Source organism: Miniopterus schreibersii (assembly GCF_964146895.1).
Source record: "Miniopterus schreibersii genome assembly, chromosome: 10".
Taxonomy (NCBI): domain Eukaryota; kingdom Metazoa; phylum Chordata; class Mammalia; order Chiroptera; family Miniopteridae; genus Miniopterus; species Miniopterus schreibersii.
In genome coordinates, this window is record NC_138110.1 from 45,569,190 (window position 1) to 45,584,893 (window position 15,704).

At 43.4% G+C, this 15,704-nt stretch overlaps 1 pseudogene across 1 annotated transcript; it reads right to left on the reverse strand.

Moving 5' to 3' along the window:
* Positions 1–3,158: 3,158 nt before the first annotated feature.
* Positions 3,159–15,266, reverse strand: LOC308562303 (large ribosomal subunit protein uL5-like; annotated as a pseudogene). Its single transcript has 4 exons — positions 14,737–15,266; positions 7,624–7,705; positions 4,036–4,146; positions 3,159–3,162 (listed from the first exon to the last, which is right to left on the reverse strand). The product of its transcript is annotated as a large ribosomal subunit protein uL5-like (transcript).
* Between the last annotated feature and the right edge of the window lie 438 nt (positions 15,267–15,704).

The window sequence follows — 15,704 nt, forward strand, 5'->3', positions numbered from 1 at the left end:
CACCCCCAGGCTCCACTCCATCGTCCCAGCGCTCACCGCCCTGCGCCAGGCTCTAGAGGCTGGGAATTAATAAAGCACCTTCTCTGGCCATCCAAGTTCTACCCATCCTTCCCCTTGTGGTTTGCAAATGCTGGGTAATCCCCTCAGTTTACATGACTCCCACACGTACCCCCCATTTCCCCGTCATGGGGCCTGATTCATTTTCTTGGGTTATAGTGTAAGTGAATTTTCTTATCACCTTTTAAAATGCAAGCACTCTTGGGAATGGTAATATGTTAAACTGTTAGGGATCATAATTATCTTAATATGAACTAATTTATCAGGTCCTTCCCTCCTCCCTCCTTTCTTTCTTCCTCTCCTCCCTTCTGAGCAAAGTTTCATGTATATAAACACTTTAAAAAGCCAAATGATTTGTAAGGCTTATAACAAACAACAGAAGTCCCCTTCTCCAGCACTGCCAGGTCTGACTCCCTAGAAGGCAGCCACTCTTTTAGCTTTTTCTTCTGTTCTTTTGCCTCCATAATTCTAAATACAATGTGGATGCTGTGATTTCTGGATTTTTCTTTTATATTTAGATAGTGCTTATTAGTTTCTGTTGTAGAAGATGAAGATATAGCTGTTTTTTACCCAGACCCACATAAACACACATACACACACACACACGAAGGCTTACATTCTTGTGATAATTAAATATTATTCTCAGCTGAGCCATATATGTACACTAGTTAAATTTTCTTCCTTGACCACTTTATTTTGTTGTGGCTCTTGTGGTTTTCTTTGTAGGTATTGTTCATTTATCCTCAAATTCTCTACCATTTATATAATCTCTCAGTATGTTCAAATACCTCAGATAATCTTATCAATTTCACCTTTTTTCATAAGGCCTGCTTCTTGGAGCCCCTGGTTGAAAATCACTATTTAAAGAGACTCCAAACCCCAAGGAATGGGTTTTGGAAAGAATTGCATTTCTATTAAAACCACTGACAACTGGAGATACGGTTTAAAATCATCGACAGTTGATTCCATGATGGATGTTAGCAAAGCAGAAGGAAACAGTCAATGATAGGAAAGCATAATCGCTTCTAAAAGGGACCCGCAGAAGGTTACCTGTGCCTCAGTAACTCCTCGGGAGGCACCAAACATCAGCTCATGGCTAATTTACCCACATGCAGTGACAAGTGGAAAGCCTGAATAAAGGCAGTAAACCCAAGCGGCAGCGAGGACAGGTCCAAATTAAGTAATTCATACAGGAAGCAGTTTGTTCATTTTTTAATGTAACATTGGGCAGCTTCCCCGGTATCTTTCCTTTTCTCATCAAGGTAAGTTTTCTGCCCCATTGGGTACCAGGCTGATTTCCAGCTTCTTTGTATATTAGCAGTAAGTTTAGAAACGACCATAGGATTAAAAAGAAGACGTGATGCTTGCTCATACACTTCCACCTTCAACAATTTAATTTCTAAAACTGCTAAACTAAAATGAACAAAATCATTTTAATTATTTAATTGCGTGTTTTTAAAAAACACAACCCAGTAGGTTCCAGCTCAGGAAAATCCTCGTACTATGAGCCTCAACTAACCATTTATAACCATGAAAAAATGCAACTTTAAAATTGAGATTTTCTTTCAGACTCTAAGTGCTGCTGCTGCTCTTTGTTCAAAAATAACCTCAGCTGGTATTATGTCCATCAGAATAATGCAGTTTCCTTCTCCAGAATGAGGGTCACCAGACTTTCCACCAATATATCAGAAGCCAGTATAAATAAGAGTGTACTTTTAATGTGAATAATTAAGGTATTCTTTTTAAAAAATTAATATCCAACTTCTGTTGGGTAATATCCTTCTAGCATTATTTTAGTTTGTTGCAAACTAGAATATCATAAGTTCTACATAGGTTACTAATACATTGGAAAATAATTTTGTTAGCTTTATTGTTTAGGGGAAAGATATGTGCTCAATGTAAAATAAAATGTAAACAAGACAGAAAACTACAAAAGCGAATACAGGTCATCTGCACTTGTATCACATAGAGACAGCTGTAATTAATATTTCCTGTACATTTTTCCAATATTTGTTTCTGAGGACGCTTGTGCACTCCACACCACATGCATACTACATCCATACTGAGACCACATTGTTAACACTGCCGTCTGATTTTTGCATTAATATAGCATGAACCGGTTTTGTTGTTGTTGTTGTAATCGTCTGCTCATGGTTTTTAACATCTACATAGTATTCCATCCTGCAGCCGTACCAACATTTACTTAACATTCCCAGATTATTGAACATTGGGTGTGCATTTTTCTGGTTAAAAATAATGGTGCAATGAATAATCTGTATATATAAATTATTGTTTACACCTCTGTTGACTTATTCAGAAGACATTTCTAAAAGTAGAATGATTGTCTCAGAGAGCGTGTTATACACATTAAAAATTTTTATTGTAAGACTTTACTTTTGGGGGAAGTTTTAGGTTCACAGAAAACGTGAGAGGAAGGTAGAGAGATTTCTTATACACTCCCTGCCCCTACCCATGCGCACCTCCCCCATTATCAATACCCCTCACTAGGGTGGTGGATTTGTTACAGCTGACGAATCTGTCCTGACACATCACCATCGCCCAAAGTCCGTTGTTCACATTAGGGTTCGCTCTTAGTGGTGCACCCTGAATGGGTTTGGACAAATGTGTAATGACGTGTATCCACCTGTATGGTGTCATACAGAATAGTTTTACTGTCCTAAAAATCCTCTGATTATACATATTTTAAAGGCAATTTAAATATTATCTTAAAGGGGCCACTTCTTACTCTACCATTGTGTATGAGAGATTCCATGCCCCTCAATTCTTGCAACCTTAAGAATTATTAAAAGAAAAAAATTCCTTGCCAGTTTGATAGCTGAATTGGCTTGGTTGGGCTTTGTTGTATTGTAGGAGTTCTTTATAATTCTGGATATTAACCCCTTGTCAGAACTATGATTTGCAAATATTTCCTCTCATTCAGTGGTTTGCCTTTCATTTTCTTGATAGTATCCTTTGATGCACAAAATTTTTAATTTTGATGAAATCCAATTTATCTTTTTTTTTCTTCTTTTACTGCATGTGCTTTGGGTGGGAGAAACATTGTTTTTTGCTCTTTAAAATTCAAACAGAAAAAAAAGAGCTTACCTGTGAAAATCAAAAAAACAAAAAGTTTCCTGCTATTATAAAAGACTTTCTTATCTTTCTCCTAGAAATAGTTGGCTGTTGTTTTTAAGAACTCCCAAATATTTCGCGTTTTGACCATGTGACTTGGCATGAGGTTGAGCCACAGTTGTTGCTGCTACTGAATATTCATTATGCGCCAGCATCTGTCAGACCAATCAGAGGAGATTCAGGGTTGTCAGCGCGGCAGCTGGCTGTCCAAGTGGGCGAGAGGCGTGTTCGTTAGTAAAAGCTTTCCGTTCAAGTGACAGAAGGCCAGTTTAAAATTGTTTGGACAGAAAGGGATTCACCAAAAGGAATTCCTTCTGGGGAAGGAGGAGACTATATTTACTTATACTATTTCTTGTCTTTTAAAAAAATGATCTGAAGTAAATATGACAAAATGTTAACACACGTGTTAACCTGAGTGATGCGTAAATGGATGTGTTTTTTAAAACAGTAAATATGCATTAAATTAATTCCCTCTTCATTGGAGAACTACCTGAGTATCCATTTTATTTCCTTAATGCTCTGATGCCATGATGTGCCGCCGTTACATGAAATTAAAAGTTAAGGAAAAAGGATTTTTAACCACTTTTCCTTTCCAGACAAATGAACAGAACTGGCAAAAAAAAAAGGGGGGGGGGTACTAGGTCTAGAGGCTAGATCTCAATATTCTCCACCCTCCCCTCCTTTTGGGGAAGGAGGGAAATATACTTACCTATAATGTTTTGTATTTTAAAAATCAGCCCCTTGAGGCTGGTTTAACACAGCCGGCTTTTCATGAGCAGCTACTGTGTCATGACTGTGGGGCCAGATGCCATTGTCCTGCCTTCTAGAGCTCCCAGATAAACCTACCTGAGGCCACAGTCATGGGTGCCAACATCCCTCAGACTCTCCAGGACAAAAGCTTCAACACTGTACCCTTCAGGCCATGGGTTTCGGTTCAGAAACTCATTCTGAGAAACTCTGAAGGTTTCAGTGACAGAAGTTGAGAAAACCGATGGGCAAGCCCTGAGAAGTGTGATTGCTGGGTGGAGAGAAGTCCTCCCAGAAGAGACCATGTTCCTTCAGGCCTCCGAGGTTCTGGCAGTCTGAGGAGAGGGCAGAGCCCGTTCTAGCGGGGGGGGAGGGGGAGGAAGGCATGTTTAAGAGGGAGCTGCTGTGTGTGCATCCGGGGGACCTGGTGCTGGGAGAGCCGTGGGAGACGAGGCCACAGAGGGAATTGGAACCGGGTGACCAGAGCCTTAAAGCCTGATCCCAGTGGGCAATAAGAAACTCCTGGAGGTTGTGAACTTAGGAATGGTGTGCAGTTTGTGACAGTCTTTGGAAGGGGGTGAGACTGAAGGCATGGAGACCACCTCATAGCAGAGGGGAGAGAGGCGAAGGCCTGAGTTAGAGTGGGAGGGTGGGTTATGGAGAATGGTTGATTCCGAGGGAGAACCAATGCGTCCTGGTGGGTGCTTGGAATTTAGCAGGTGAGGGAGAGAGCTGTATTAGTAGAAAAAATTATCAACACATATTCATCAATGGCTCTCACTGCACCTTTTTTTTCTGCCAGTTTTCTGTAGGAAACTTCCTTCCACCTGATTGCAGATCCTGTTTCATTTGAAACTGTGGCTGATTTGGTCCATTCTGTCCCAGGTGCCCAGGACCACAAGACTCACAACAGCCCTTTCTGCTTCTAGCATGTGGTCCTAATTTCCACAGCAGAATTAGCCACGGTGCTCAGGAAAAGAGGACACTTGTCCTTCACTACTGAGATGCTAAGATGGGAGGTCCTGAGGAGGGAGCTCGTGCTGAGAGCACCCCTATCTATGAATGCAGTGGGGCCAGTTCTGGGAGTGCCGGGGTGACCAGGTCCTTCCCACCGACACCATCAGGAAGCAGAGCTGCTTGCAGGAAGGAAGCGCAAGGTCAGGGTGGCAGGAGGGCATCGCCTGAGGAGTATAGTCCCCTTGTTCCAGAACTCTTCAGTTGGCATCTAGTTTTGTACCTCTGTTTCTTGGTGATGGCACCTGAGCCAGGTGGGTAAGGTGACTGGCTGGGAGCAGTGCCATGGGCAATGTGAGAGAGGATGTCACCCTGTAGAAGGCCTGCAGGAGGGTCTCCATAGAGAACTTCTAACAAGTAATCCAATTGGGCATCGAGATAATCGATAGATTGAGGTTCTTTAGAATTAGCTGCAAAGCGCCCATTTCCAAAACCTGGTCAGCTCTTACTCTGCTGACTTCACATCTTGATTGAAGAGCTGTGCATTAGATGCCAAACACATATTCTTAACACTTTCTAACTGAAGAATGTGATTTATTCTAGTATTTTAAAAATCCAGTCTATCTTATCATCTGTTATTATATTTTTGTCATCATGTATATTTAAACACATTCCTTTAGTGGACTTAAAATGCTTTTATTTTATTCCCTTAATAAATACTCATTTCAAGGTGACAGCCAGATGAGCTTTAGGTAGAAAAAAATAGTTTATCCTTTGAGCAAATTCATTATTGGTGCATTTTCTTATATGCTGTCATAAAGGCCAGTCTTACAGAACATTAATTTCATGACTTTATTTGAACACCAAACTCCAATTCACTTTTTTATCTACTCATGGGCTGAATGGCTTTATTTTCCTTTGCAGAAAAGAAATGTTATATTATATTAGGCATGAATTTATAGCAGGCTTAAATTTTAGCTTACTGGAAGATCTCTTTCCGGAAGCAATGTCAGTAAAAAATGAATTCGGCTTCATGGCAGGACAAGACTATTAGTATTTTCAATTGTGGAGTTTCCAGTGGAAGCCCTGCTTAGATTTGTTATGCTCTTGTTTATTAGCTGAATTCAAACTAACTCTGATAGCAAGTACCTCCTAATCCTCACTCGGCCAAGTTTCAATATCTCACATCCAGTTCCCACCCTCCTTCTGTTCCATCTTTGGGGTAATGGTGCCAGCAGAAGTGACTTGTCAGTGGCACCACAGTCCCAAGGAGACCTCAGGGTGAGGGCTGTACACCCACCTATGTTCTGCTGCCTTATATGTACCACTGGCTCCAGAAGCATCTCTGAGTGGGGCCGTGTGGATCTAAAATTGAATTTCATTTCTTCTTCTAAACTAATCTTGCTGAACAGTTTCTGTAGCTTCAGACTTTCACATCATGTGGGCTGCAATAATTTGTAATCAAAAGAATGAATAATCTTTATTATTAAAAATATGATGCTAGCGAGCAAGAATTTTTCTTTCTTTCTAAATTCCAAGGGTCCCTATGAGACTTGCGGCCAGGGGAGCAGTGGGCAGCGACAGCTTGGCCCGAGCTTACCCCCTGATCCTGTCTCCAAGGCTCCCTTTTTCTCTGACTTCCCAGTGAGCTAAAGCAGCCCCACTTTGGCTCGCTGCTTTCCTATAACATTTCTAGAGAGACTAAGCAGAGCACCGCCTAGGCTCTCTCCTGTTGCTTCTTCTACCCTAAGTTATTCCTTTGTTTCACTGCCCCCAGCTTTAACAAAAGCACTCTCAAAATCACCAAATAAATAATAATGATGATGATGCTAGATTAATGACATTAACAGATAAAGCATACCGTTGCATTTGATCCAGGCTTTTAAATCTTGGGTTAAATTATTGGCGTGGTATGAGAGGAGGGTCAAAGGGCACGCCTAAAACTTTAAAAGCTATAAAACTACCTTACAGGACAGAGTTTGTTAGTGTGTCAGCTGAACCTCCTCTGGTCAAAGGCAGCCCTCCCACCCTGCTCCCCCTCCCTGGGCTTCTGCTATTACCCCATTCCTGAAGGGAGGGGGCAGATGCAAAGCCCAGCCTCTACCCTCCCACCCTTCCCACTCCCTCCAAACACTCAAACCTCCAGTTCCCCCTGAGCTTTCTGAGTGTGAAGGCAAAAGAAATGTGGATGAACAGGGTGAAGCAGTCAGTGTCTGGGAGCTTCAGCAGGTTTAGGTCATGAAGTAAAAGGAGAAGGTCAGATATATAAAGGGATGGGAAGAGTCAGAACTGAGCCCTTCCACAGACTGATCTCAGGGACAGCTCCTGTTGGAGAGAATTGCTATTCCTCAAATTAAAGATGAGGCTAAAAGAGTAAATGGAGTGAGTCCCCCTGTCAATGGCAAAGGTCCAGGCAGGCTGGGATTGCATGGACTTTAGGCAAAGACTGTTCAGTGAAGGAGGAATCAATGCAGCTCTCAGTCTCCACTTGTGGGGATAGTTCTGAGAACCACAGGCTGGCAGGGACTGCTCTAGGAGGCAGGGCAGGCTGTGGCTGCAAAACTGGCTGAAAGGCTGAGTGTCCAGGGTCCACCAGATTGGAGCCACCTATGTGGCTCAACCTGCTTAACCACATCTCTTGTGGAGGCTGCCCTCTCCTTCATCCAGAATCCACACTCTGGGCCCAACTTGATGGCTCTTGGGTTCTTTCCAGAGGCCCGGGCCGTGACTCACCTGGATGCAAACACCCTCTCTAGGATCCTCTGGCTGCTCAGTTCTTCCTCTTCTGGAACTGCAGTCAGGGCATCTGTCGCGGCTTCCAATATGGCACCCAAGACTGGTCATTAAGACAGCAGGCCTCTGCTTATCTTAGATTTAAGAACTGTGCACTCGAGGCGAAGATGATCACAGAAAACCTTAATGTGAGGGCATCACTGGAACTGCACCCATACTAATAAACACTTGGGTATGTAGGGATTTCAGATTTGCAGTGTCTATTTCTGTACATTCTGGAGAAAATGTTTTGAGCTGAACAAAAATAACACCTTAGTTTTTTAAGCTTAAAACAATTTGCATAACACTCTCATATCCCTGGTCTCATTTGATCCTCACAAATGCTAGTAAGATAGGCCAAAAAGCCATTTTTCTCATTTTATAGATAAGAATGAAGCCTTGATTAATCAAACGACTTGCCTGAGGCGTCAGATGTAGGAAGTGGCAGATCCGATCATCAGGCATCACTTTCGCATCCTGGAGATTTTCATCTCCCCAAACCGGTCTTCATTTTCTACTGTATGCCTTCTAGAAACCTGGTGTTTTATTGTTTGTTTGTTTTTCTCACTTACTCAACCTCCCAAAAATCATAGATCCAGTCTACAGTAGCTCATATTTGTTTGTTTCTCATATTTTTCTCAAGTGAATTTTATGTCTAAGTTAATTCTCTTTGAGTTTAATTAAGGAAATTCTCACTTAATTCTCAACTTCTTACATTCTCTAGGAGTTTAAATGACTATGCCAAAATACTCCTAAATATCGTTGGCAGTGAAACTCTTGATCTGAATATAACAGTTGCATCAAAAGCCATTTGTAGTTGATCTCATTAAGTTCTTTTATGATCAGGAAAAGTTAAGGGCCTGGTTCAGTCTGTATTCTTCAGATGCAAGCCAGCTAAGAGAGAATTATTGCCTCTGTTGTTCATAAAAATGACACATACAATTAAAGTCCCTTCTAATAGTTCTGAAATTTTAATTTTTTAATGGAAGACTAAATAGGAAAGAGTAAGAGATGATGGGCCAGCTGCTTACTGTGCTACACATGTTCATTCTTTTTATCACTTGCTTAAAGCCATTTTCCATTTAGAATTCTCGAGGCTTAAATGGCCATGTCAAGATACTCCTGAAATCATAACCTTAGCAATGCATTGTAATTTTCATCTTCACAGAGAATTTAGCAAGAGAAATCTCTGCTGCCACATTCACACTCTGATTAACTCATTTACTCTTCCAGAAGGTGCAGTAGAAAGACATTTAACTAAGTGCTAAAACCTGAGTTTTTATCTTGGGTCTGCTCCTTCCTATCTTTCCCTCAGGCAAATCACTTAACCATCTCCGCAGGATGTCTTCCCTTCCAGCCCCACTGGCATCTTCTCTGCTCTGTGCTATGCCCTAGGGGCTGACCTGGGAGGCCAGTGTTAACCAGCCTCTCCTGTCTGGCTTCTCATTAGTTTCAGCCAAGAAAGGGAGGTTAGCATAGGTCAGAGGGCCAGGAGATGGAGGGAGAGTATGTATTCCTGAACAAAATCTTGTGGTTGGCTGTCCTTCTACCTAAAGCTCCTAACAGGCAGCACTCACACAAAGCTGCCTGCTCTGGATTCTGCCTCCTTTTGCAGCTTCGGACTGAAGGAGGGTAGCAGCTCCCAGATGTTGCTTTCCCCCTACCCTGCCCATGCATTTAAAAGTAGTCCCTTTGTTAAATGCTCCTTAAATTACCCAGTTTGAAAGTGCCATTTGATTCCTCCAGGAGCCATCTGGTCCTTGATTTTCCTGTCTGTACAATGGAGGAGATAATAGCTCCCCTGACAGCCTCAAGAGGTCATAGAGGACCAATGAAGACAGGGATTGAGAGTTGTATCGATAGGGGCACTTATAATGTCCAAAGATTGAGCACCTGAATTAATCCGAAATATAAGTATATTACTTATAAATTACAGAACACATATTCTCATGTGAACAGGGGTTTAAGTTTCTTTTTCCTTAAGTTCCTTTCTCCTAGGCCTTTGGGCCCATAGACTCCCCTTGATCCCGGAAGAAGCAACTAAGGAGGTGACACAGCCATGGACAATGTATTATTGAATGGGCATGGTCAGGCCGGCCCAACCAGGAGTCAAGGTATCACCTCATCAAGACATCGCCGGACCACCAAGATGCATGGTCAAGCCAGTCCAACCAGGAGTCAAGGTACCATCTTATTGAGATGTCGCCAGAAGACCAAGACCAATAGCTGACACCTGCGGGCCTCTGGGGCTGCACAATAGCTGCATTCCGTTCCCAGCCTCAGTTTACCCCATTTCCCTATAGAACCCTATCCCTCAGGCCATTCCTTAAGACAGATTTAGGATGCTCGTATGCTCCCTGCCTTCTTGGTTGGCCGGCCTTCTCAATAAACACCTGCCTCTGTTGAACTGGATACCCTGACAGGCAGCCCGAACCCCAGCAGGGTTTCCTGGTAACAGTATCAGCTGTAACAAGCTTTAGCTCTTCAATGTAAGGCATTATTATTGGGCAACTAAGAACACTTGTACTTTTTAGAATGTATATCTGGAACCTTATGTCCTTTATAAAGAATACATTTTCCAGTTCTTATCTTTTAGTACTCACTAAAAGAAGATACAGCAAAGGAGGGCTTGAATAATCCTGTTGATAGGTTATTTAACTTTGGCATCTCATGAAATTTTCCAACAGTTTACAATTTGTGATTATCTGCTACTTGCTATAATATACAAATTAAATATGAATTTGTCAGTGATTCTTTTTAGATTGACTCCATTCATGAAGATCCCATACAAATTGTCCCCAGTACCAGGTTTCCATCCCCTCCACTTTGGACATACATGTCACTGATTTTACAGGCTTGGGAAGTGAGCCCCTGAAAACCATGAAAAGGAGACAAACGGTACAGAAAAAAGCAAATTCCCCACTTGGAATTAAAGCGAGTGTGGTCCTAGCAGAGAACAAAGCAGGCACCAGCAAGCCCTGTCTGTTTTCGCGTGGGCGGCTCTTAATTATCCTCAGGATGGAGGAGGGAGCAAGTTCACTGCCACAGAGATTTCCCGAGGAAAGAAAAGGCAGCATTTTCTCGGCCGTGCACCTCTCAGGGCAAGGCCCTACCAGAAGGCCATACTTTAATTCCATTTCTGATGAGGCTGTGGCTACGCTAAGTGCACAGCACCGTTTCCTGTCCCCCGGGACGGCACTTCCACACGCAGCCATCCCCTGTCTCACAGCCAGGGAGCAGTTCCTCACTCTGAAAGGAGCGTGGTTTCTGCTGAAACCGCCAGAATTGTGGCACCACAGCTCGAGTCAAACCTCCCCTCTTTCCAGAAGTCTTCCTTGAAATGGTTGATGTGCTGGACTGGGGAAACTCGCAGGGCCTGGGTGAAGCTGGAACAGTCCCATGTCTGTTTGATTATTAGACCAGCTGAAAGAATCTTAAGAGTAGATGAAAGTTTCTCCTTCCCCCACAGTTTCTTATATTTTGGTGATCCAAGCGCCCAAACTTCAGGAGCCTGTCCTGGCTCAGAAGTTGATAGAGGGCTGTAGAGGATCTGGTCACATGCAGAAGTGGAGGCGGGCAACATGCAGACTGGCCTGAGTGCTAGCGCCAGTTCGGAGCCTTTTGATCTGAGTAACTCCCAGGGAAGGACAAGGCCCTCTTAGGGCACTTCTTGGTGGTGGAGTCTGGTGGAGTCGTGACCTTAACAACAGGTCTCCCTCTAACAGGTCTAACACCAGGTCTCCAACACAACATTTTTCTTATGATAATAATATAAGAGGCAAGTAAAAAGATTATGCCAAGAAAGTGAAACAAGATGAAGAGACGAGGGGAAGTTTTAAAATCAGTTGCTTTTCAGAGGGATAAAACCATTTAGAAAGGCACAGGAATAATGTGGAGTAGATGCTCATGGACGGTACTGGGGGGAGAAGGGATCTGTTGCATAAAGGTAGGGGGGAGCCATTTCATTATACTCAGGGGAAACTATGTAGGTCGTCAGAGTTGGGGGTGAGGGAGGAAGTGGCAGAGGGGGAGCAAAGGCAGGGAAAGTACCCGCCGAGTGGAGTGGTTTGTGTTCTGGTGCCCACAGAAGTGAGGTAAGCCAAGAGCAGGCACAACTGGAGTCGGGCCCAATGGAACACAGTGAGTCAGAGTCTGAACTGAACCTGTTCCACCCCCGGTTGCCTGGTTGCATATGAGATCCTTTCATGGTGTTAATGAACTACAATGAGGTGAGCCAGAGAAATGGAAGTAAATAGTAATTACAGGCAAGGCTACCCGGGTCTGGTTGCTCCACCAGGGGGAACATCTGGGGAGGAGTTCAGTGGTAATTTGTCCCTTAGGAGGAAGGGGAATGCTTTTCACTTACTGAAACTGTGCTTGAGAGAGCTGCTGGGTTCTGCTGATCTGCTCTTTGGAAGCTGGTGAGCTACAAGGTTGCAAATACACATGGCCTAACCTGCTCTAATCCCTGGCTTCACCACCTCAAGAAACGTCTGGGATAAGGCCAAGGCGCACACTCCTGGGGCTCAGGTGAAGTTGTCCTGGGTTCAGAGCAATGCAGGCATCACCCCAGAGGGCTAGGCCAAGCAGAAGGGAGAGTGGACCCCAGAACATCCCCCTAAACAGTGGCAGCAGCTGCAAATTATTTCACTTTTTTTAAAAAGATTTTTTATTGATTTTTATAGAGAGAAGAAGGGAGAAAGAGAGAAACATTGATGTGAGAGTGGAACATGGTTGGGCTGCCTCCTGCACACCCCCTGTGGAGACTGAGACTGAAACCCAGGCATGTGCCCTGACTGGGTACCGAACTGGCAACCTGTCGGTGCACAGGAAGATGCCCAACCAGCTGAGACACACCAGCCAAGGCTATTTCACTTTTTTAATCACATCTTCTTCTTTCCAGTTATATGTATAGCTCTAATACACACATCTTCTATTTGCAGCTCTAATTTGACATTGCAGAAGTTCTCTGAGCTCTGTGTTCTCCTATTATGATGTTTTCAATCAGGCATTCGAATTACTTTAAGAGTAGGTAAAACTGCTTGTCTCAGGCAGGAAAATCTTCTCATTGTTTTTCCTAGATTAGAAAACTATTTATACCTCATTTATGGTGTGGTAGGAGATTCCACAAAGCAAAGTGATTTTCTGCTAAATATTTATCATTTTCTTTGAAATTTCTGACATGTTAGGATAAGCACAATTTAAATTTATTCAGAGATCACATTTTAACACTAAGCAAATTGAAAACATCTAAAAAGACCTCTTAAACATTTCTCTCTTCTGTCAACATTTTCAACCTGGAACATCAACCATTTACACTTGATTTGTGTAACTGAGAGATTCAAAGCACACTTGGCAATCATTGTGATCTGCTGCTTTCATGAATGATGAACCAGCAGAGAGTGGTCAGGATTTCCTACATATCCACATTCGGTATTTGTTGGATGCTAAGAGTATTCATGGATAGCCTCTTAATAGATAGGTAGAGGATGGTTTTGAAAGCATTCAAAGTGTTGTATTCCATTGCACACACACGCACGTGTGCACACACACACCCCACACCGCTATACCCTGTTAGAACTAATAAAAAAATTCAGCAAAGTTTCAGGTTACAAAATCAACACTTAACAATCAGTGTGTCTCTTAAAAGCAAATTAAAGAAAAACAATTCCATTTACCAAAGCATCAAGTAACAATAAAACAGTTAGGAATTGCCCTGGCCAGTGTGGCTCAGTGGTTCGAGCGTTGGCCTGCACACTAAAAGGTGGTCAGGGCAAATGCCCGGGTTGCAGGCTCAATCAATCCTTGTAGGGTGTGTGCAGGACGGAGCCAATTGATGTTTCACTCTCACATCGATGTTTCTCTCTCCCCCTCTCCCTTCCTCTCTTAAAAACAAAACAAAACAGAAATCTTAAAAAAAATCTAAAAAAAAAAGAATTTCTATAACTGGCCACTCTAATTTGCTTACCAGAAAACTATAAGAGCTTTTAAGCCATAGCACGGGCCTTCCTGGCGGGGCTAGAAGAGGGTCGTTAGCTCTCTCTTGGAGGCTCAGTGGCAAGTTCTAGACCTTCTCTTGGGGTAAAGAAGGAACCCTGTCAGCCTGTAGGGCTCAGCAGTTAGAAAAGGCAGGATATGCATGCAGGAGAGGAAATAAGAGGGTGCCCTGCTCTTCTGGGCTCGTGGCAGGCAGGAGGAAGAGGGAACGGGGTATGGAGAGGGGGGAGAAAGGAGGCACGGGGCTCTCCTCTTCCACCCTCACCTGCTCGTCTCTGAAACCAAGCCTTGGCGAGGGGACAGTTTTAGGACGGGCAGGAACACATAGGATAACTCAGGTACAGGGAGGTATCTGCCTCCTTCCTCTCTACAAACTGCCCAAGCCCTGTCTATAAATCTGGAAGGAAATGGTCCCCCAGGATTCTCCTTCACCATCCCCTCTACTAACAGCCAGAGAGAAAACCCAAGTTCCTCCTCAGAGCCATCCTTCAACAAGGAAGGTTTCCAGAAAAACCCAGATGAGTGAACCCAGAAGGTAGCTAAGAGCACAGCTGTTGAAGCGACGCCCTGCACAAGGACCCCAGATCCAAGGGGACGCTGTTCACAGATGGCTGGGCTGCTGTGGATGATTTGTGCGGGATTACATGTTTGCACACTTCAAAGGAGGGCCTTTATGTGCTTATTATTACAGTTTCCAGGAGATGGCAGTAATGTGTCTCGTTCTAACAAAATCAGTCTATATTGATAATTTTTGATGAAGAGAAGTGGCTTAGTCCAAGAGCGTATAATATATATGATTCTTCATTAATTTATGAAGCAAGAATTAGTCAATAATCACACACCTGTTGACCTAACCCATCTACATAAATCTGTGCTTTAAACAAGAAGCTGCCTTTCAGTCTGGTGTACTAATCTGTGAGCATCTTTAAAATTTTAACCTCTCTTGGAATTAGTGCACAGAGTGAATTTTTTAAAAATATTTTTACTTATTTTTAGAGAGAGAAGAACAGAGAGGGAGAAAGAAAGAGAATTGATTTATATACAGATATAGACATTCTCTTCCTTCCGAAATCTCACCAAGATGATAATAAGGGGTTGGGTTTTGTGGGAACCCGCACATGTCCTCCCCTTTGTGATTCTGTGTTTGGCCCCAGTGCAGCCTGTCCTGCATTTCTTGTCTGCGATGCTGAAACCGGGCCTACCCAGTACCCGCAGAAGTCCAGGCCGTAGATACCAGGGCTTGGCTCCCATTTGACCCCCAGATCAGTGTGTTCCTGGATCCCAAAACCTAAGTTTCCAATATCTGGGAAGTTATTTTTTGGTAACTCTTAGTCTCACACCTTTAGACCTTTCTCCAAGATTCCTTCTGCCTCAGGCCCACAGGCTGTGCGGTGGATGGAAATCTTCTCGTTTTTCCTGACGCCAAAGGACCTGCCTGTGTCTGGCTTTGAAGAACACGGGGGGGGGGGGCTGGCCTGTGAGCTGCTCCAGGGCCTTGGCTGCCGGGGTCAGCCTGTCTCCACTCTCTCCCACGCAGACGTTGAGGCAGAGCTTTCGGATGCGAAGCTCCCGCATGGGGCCTCCTTTCCACCTTGATCCCTGGCCATGATGAGAAACAGAAGACAGGGTGTGTGGGTTTTTTAAAGGAAAAACCCCTCAAGGGTTAAAAAAAAGAGACGACAAAGTTTGGAAGCAGATGGAAGAGTGATAAATGACTCAGTAAATGCAAGGAAATTGAATCTTAAGTCAGCAATAGAGAAAGCTGAGAAGCAACCTGACATACAGTGGTCCCTCCGTGTTCCTGGGGGATTAATTCCAGGGCACCCCTCCCTCCCCTGCAGATACAAAATTTCGAATGCTCAAGTCCCTTGTATAAAATGGCATAGTATTAGCACATAACCTATGCGCATCCTCCCATATACTTTAAATCATTTCTAGATTACTCATAATACCTAATACAATGTAAATGCTATGCAAATAGTTGTTACACTGTATTGTTTGGGAATATTGACAAGAAAAAACAAGTCTGTATGTGTTCAGCACAA